This window comes from Mesocricetus auratus, unplaced genomic scaffold (assembly GCF_017639785.1).
Source record: "Mesocricetus auratus isolate SY011 unplaced genomic scaffold, BCM_Maur_2.0 Super-Scaffold_6730, whole genome shotgun sequence".
Taxonomy (NCBI): Eukaryota; Metazoa; Chordata; class Mammalia; order Rodentia; family Cricetidae; genus Mesocricetus; species Mesocricetus auratus.
Window position 1 is genome coordinate 38,942,669 of NW_024429184.1, and position 6,359 is coordinate 38,949,027.

The following is a 6,359-nucleotide window of genomic DNA, read 5'->3' on the forward strand; positions in this document are numbered from 1 at the left end:
ACCTTGTAGCTATATTAGGTATGTTTTCAAGGTCAAACAGAGATAAACTTTAGCTAGACAAGCCATCTTCAAATACTTCAGAGATCTACATAATATGGCATTTAAGATACTTAGTAACATAGGTTTACTTGTTTTTGACAATGAGACATAACTGCTCCTGGCAGCATGAATCTACTTCAGAGAAGTTGATGGGCATTAAAGAAACTCCACATGGAGTTTACTTTCTTTCTGGCAATGGTTAGCCACTGGGCAAGAAAGTTCTCTTGTCTTGACTTCTGCCAGTGTGCTGTCCAAATTTGACAAGCAGGACACAAAAGAAAGGACCGCTGAACTTTGCTAAGACAAGGTAGGACAGCCCTTCAGAATATCCTGCTTCAGAGAAAAATCTGTCAGATTTTTTGTTGTAGGCCAAAGACAGATGCCCCAACATTGCAGAGTAACTTTGGGTGACTGTTAGGTATCCAGCTGTTTCTGACATTTCTCACATTTTTTAGAAGTCACTTGCTTGCACTTCGGGATTACTCAGGTATTATATCCTTCCAAGTTCTCTGATGGAATTGAAGAATTTATAGTTATACTTTTCCTTGTTACCAGACTGAGAAGATAAAGGTTGGAAGACATAGAAAGATAATTTGGTAATGCAAGTTAGAATAGAAAGTGAATTAGGTACAACATTTTGAACTCACCAAAATAGAAATAGAAATGGAGTATTTTCTCTGAATTTGTCAATTTTTAATGAACTAAACATTGCTGATATATCTATTGTCTGTATATATTGTATGTATTTATTGTACCCAATGTATATAATTTTTCTTATAATAGTTATAACCTTTTTTATTTTAGCCAAAAAGGGGAAATGGGAAATGTAGTGATATCTTGTTTATACTTTAACAAATAAAGATTATCTGAATATCAGAGGGCAGAGCTAGCCACTAGTCAGCCATAGGGGTCTGGAGGTCTGTACAGACAGGAAGTGATATGACTGGGTAGAGAGAGGAAGTGAGAAGGTGGAAGGAGACAGAGCTCAGTCTCTTTACAGCTGGGAAATTGAGTAGGTGAGATGACTGTGGTCTTGCTCTTTTGTCTCTGTGATATCTCAGTATTTTCCCCTGTATATGACTCTGAGCTTTTATTATTAAGACCTATTAGAGCTCACCCTTACACATTCCCAAATGTCTCTTCATTCAGGGTATCAGGATTTATGTTGAGATCTATATCCATTTGAAGTTTAGGTTTCTCCAGGATGATAGATACAGATCTATTTTAATTCTTCTAGATCAGCAGTTCTCAACCTGTGGATTTTCACCCCGTTGGGGATTGAACAACTCTTTCACAGGTGTTGCCTAAGACCATCAGAAATACCAAATATTAAATTGTGATTTATAGCAGTAGCACAATTACAGGTAAGAAGTAGCAATAAAAATAATTTTATGGTTGGAGTTCACCACAGCATTAATTGAGTTGCAACACTGGGAAGGTTGTGAACTACTGTTCTAGATTCAACTATACAATTTGATGAGTATCAATTTTGAAGATGCTACCTTATCTCCAGTATATAATTTTGACCTTTTTGTCAAAGAATCAGTTGAACATTGTTATGGGGGGTTATGTCTAGGTCTTCAATTTTATTCTGTAAATTAATGTCTGATTTTATGCCAGAACCACCTTTTTATTACTATAGCTCTATAGTACAACTTGAAAACAGGGATAGTGATAACCTCCAGTAGTTCTTTTATTATGCAGGACTGTTTTTCTCTCTTGAGTTTTTTGTCTTTCCATATGAAGTTAAATATTATTTTTCAACTTCTGTGAAGAATTGTTTTGGAATTTTAAAGGAGTTTTATTGAATCTGTAGATTGCTTTAAGCAGGATGGCCATATTCATAATACAAAGCCTTCTAATCCATGAACATGAGAGGACTTTCCATCTTCTGATGGCTTGCTCAATTTCTGACCTTGCTATCTTATTTTTTAGTCTGCAAACTTTCATTTTCTTGGTTAGAGTGATCATTACCAAATGGTCCTGGAGTCGCCACCATACTAGAGTCTCCACTGCAATTCAGGCTTTACTTCACAGATTTGTGTCATGGCCTAGGTCTATTTTCAGGGACTCTGAACCTGCCATAAATTTCCTGGCCTTATCAATTTTCTGGAGCTATGGTTCAAGACTCAATTTCCCATTCAACCCTTCATTTTAATGGCTAAAATGCCAGTACTGTGTTGATAATGTTGCCAAGTCTTACTTCCAGCTCAAGATAGATCCTGGCACCCTCCATCTACAATGAGCAGCCTGTCAGTGATGACCTCTGGGAAATAGAATTGCTTTCCAAGAGCAGTTGGGCCCCTTAGACATTCTGACTTTAAGCTCTCTTTTTAAAAATAAATTTGCAGTCTCACATGCTGGAGCCTCCTGTGAGTGGAGTTTTACTTTCATGACTTCTTTCTGCTCTCCCAGTACATAGCAGGAGGTTTGCTTTGGCAAATCTAGCCTCTGTTGTCAGCATGAACCTTGCTACAACTTTAAATTCAGTCAAGCTATTTTCTAGATAAACTAAATTTCTTTTTACACTTTTCTGCCAACCTATTTTTAAACACTGTAGACCTTTATTTATGTAGTAAGCACAAAGTGTGCCATGACTGCCTAGAAAACCTCCTCCATCAAATATATTAACACATCATTTTGATCCATTTCTCTTAGGTTCTCTCAGAACAGAGGTAGAAATGGCTATATTCTTTGCCATGGTGTAGCCTGAATGGCCTCATTTTTGAAAGAATACTTGTTCCCCTCAGAAACTTCAAAAGATAAGCTTCAAATTTCTCTAGGACTACTGATTTTCCAAACTTTCAGCAAATAGGTTACTAAGCTTTAGTAATAATACTAAAAGACCTTTCTACTCCAAATACCAAACTTTTCCACATTCCTTCCACAGACAAGTTCTAAAGGCCTCAGAAACACATGGTCAGGTTCATCTCAGCAACAGCCCCACTCCTGGTACGAATTTTCTGTATTATTTACTTTTCTCATGCTATAATCAAATATCTGATAACATATACTTGGGGAAGGGTTTGTTTTGATTCATAATTTGAGGATACAGTCCATGGTGCCAGAAATATCATGGCACAAACTGTGTTGTTGAAGCTTAAAATCTGCCCCAGACACCAGAATGCTAAGATAGCAGGCACAAACTGCAGATACAGTGACTGGCAAAATATCACTCATGTTTTTGGTCTGTAGATACAACTGTTCGGACTATTTTGGCAACCTCATTTTCTAGTTCACTTTGTTTATCTTTGTTACTGACTCTATTGATCATTAAATTTGTTGGGACAATTTAAGTGGCTTTCATAAGGAGGCTAAGTAGACAAGATAGTGTAAGCATCAGCTCTTAGGACCTGAAATTCAGGTAGAAGAAGAAAAAGGCTCCTGGAGAAGCTGTGTAAAGATGGCTACCTGATTGTTGTGTGGAAATAGTAAGGTATATCCAGAAGTGTTTATAAAAAGGTACCAAAGGGCTTGAACAGTCACCCCATCCTGCTTTCCCCACCGTCAAGCATAGACTCCTCTTAGAAGTGCCGAGACAGAAAAACTGGAGGGCAAGAGACTGGCTGCCATCCTAAACCCCTGGGTAATGCTAAAGAGAAACCTTCAAATATATTGAGAGAATTAGACACCTTAAAATGTTTTTTCTTTCATGTATAAATTTTTCATTTCTTTGTCAAAACTGAGGCAATAGTTTTGTGAACTTACATTTGTGTCCTCAGTTCCATTTAATTTCTCTGTCTGTCTGTCTGTCTGTCTCTCTCTCTCCCTCTCTCTCTCCTGTGTGTGTGTGTGTGTGTGTGTGTGTGTGTGTACTCGCATGTGCCAGTTCCATGAAGTTTATTACCGTGGCTCTCTTATATAACTTGACAACAGGTATGGTGTGATACTTCCATCAATGCTCTTTTCATTCAGGATTACCTTGGCTATCTGAGGTCTTTTGTACTTCCATATGGATTTTCAGAATTTATCTACTTCTGTGAAAAATAGAATGACCATTTTGATTGTTGTTACAATGAACTTGTACACTGCTTTTGGTAAGATGACCATTTTCATGATATTTAACATGTAAGTCAGGTTTTTCCTTCAGTGCTTTAAACTTGTCATTGTAGGGGTTGGAGAGACTCAGCTCTTAAAAGGATATACTGTTCTTGCAAGAGTCCAGTTTCCAGTACCCACAATCCATAATGGGTAGCTCACAACAGCCTATGACTTCAACTCTGGGAATCTGACACCCCCACTAGTCTAGTCTGTATATGCATCTGCACTCAGAAACACACACACACACACACACACACACACACACACACAGAGTCTTTGAAATAAACAAAAACATACTCATAGTAGAGATTTTCTACTTCCTTGGTTAGGTTTAATCAAAGTTACATTTTTTTGTTGTTATTTTTGTGTATTTGCTTTTCTATGTAAGTGAGATTGATTTCTTGATGTTTTCCCCCTCTGGGTATTTAGGAAGAACACTAATTTTGGCATGTTAATTTTGCACTCTGTCCCTTTGCGGTTCCTGGGGTCTCTCATATATAGAGTCCCTTTATCTGTAAATGGGATTACTGTGACTTCTTTCTTTCCCATTTTATTTCTTTCTTTTCCTTGTTCTATTGCTCTTCAGTTATGTTGCTCTACCTGAAACTTCAAACCCTTATTGATTAAAAGTTGGGAGAGTGGCATATTTTTCTTCTTTCTCATCTTAGTGAGTGTAGTTTGCGTTCTCCTCAATTTAACATGAAGCAATATTGGAAGCTGCCAAAAGACTTTTCTGTTTCTAATGACATGGACATGTGATTTCTGTTCTTGAGACCATTTATGTAAAGAATTATACTTATTGATATATATTTGTTGAAACATCCCTGCATGTATGGAATGAATCCAATTCAATTATAGTGAATTATAATACATATTTGATTGCTTGTTTTCTAGAATAATGTTGAATTACGTAAAGTTGTCACATATGGTTGGGTCATAAATTAATTACCCCTTCATTTTTGGATGCTTAGATAAGTCTTGACTTTTATGCTATTATGAAAAAGGTCCTCAAAAATCTATTTCTTATAATTTAATAAATATAATCTATCTTACAATAACAAGGCAAAACACAATTTTTGAATGATACAGCTCACACCCATAGGTAAAATAATAAAAATAAAACTTTCTACTTGCTTATTGTTTTATTTAAAAAAACATAAATAATAGCATTAATCCAGAAGTGATGAGTTGACTGAGAAACATTATGTTCCCAGGAGCTGCACATTAGCTTCTTCCAATATGGGTATAATTTCAAATGTCAACTTTCGATCTTACGAGGAAATTTGTAGTTTTAGATATTTATGTTTTGGGCATTTTCCCCATTTCCATTTCATAACAAGTAGATAAGACACGAGGCCAAAGAAAGTTGCTTTTAAAATATAATGAACATTTGTGCATGACAAATTTTGTTTAGTCCAATACTAATGTGAAATATTATTCTGGAAATGGAAAATCCTGGAATCTCAGGGTACCATCTAGATCACTTGCTCTGTTACTTAACATATATAAAGATTATATTAGGACTAAGTAAGAACTGGATGGCATATCCACAGTTAACCACTGTTTAGAAAAATACTGCGGTAAAAATAAAGCTCCCTGAACTTGAACTGTCATTACCTGCAACTTGAATTTCCTTGTCTTGTTTCAGCCAGATCTGCTGAGTCATATTCATTTAAAGTAGTATGCAGTCTCTCATCAGGTGGGCACTCTTGTTATCTGGCTCAGTCTCAAGGAAAATATGAAATGACAGATAAATATGGAGTGAATGATCCTATCTAATGACAGTTATTGGAAAAGAGATCATCATTTTTAGTGCTCAGGGACCCTTTGCTGTCATGACTGGAATGAAGGGCTCTGCTTTCCATGGGTCTTTATGTCACTCTTAGATTCACAACGTATGTGCATGATGGTGGGAGGGCAATGACATATCTGGAATTTTCTGTCATTTATATATAACCTTTTCGTTAAAGGACCCCAGAAGTAACTTTAACATCTTTGTTTCAATGAGAGAGCTAAGATCTCAGGAGAACCTACTTAGAAAATTCTCTTGATATTTTCATATTCTTCTCACATTCTTTATAGGAAGTTTTTCAAAATTTACATATTATGAAGAACTTAAAGGAAGTGGAGAATTAATATAGCAGATAAGTCATACCAAAGATATCAGTTGAGATGAAGAGATGGTCTTAAGCATATAAAAGGTTCGTGACATGGTTCATTTTCTTCATTGGGAATTGTTGGTTCACTTGTGGGAAAAAAATCTGTTCATGCTCCATCTA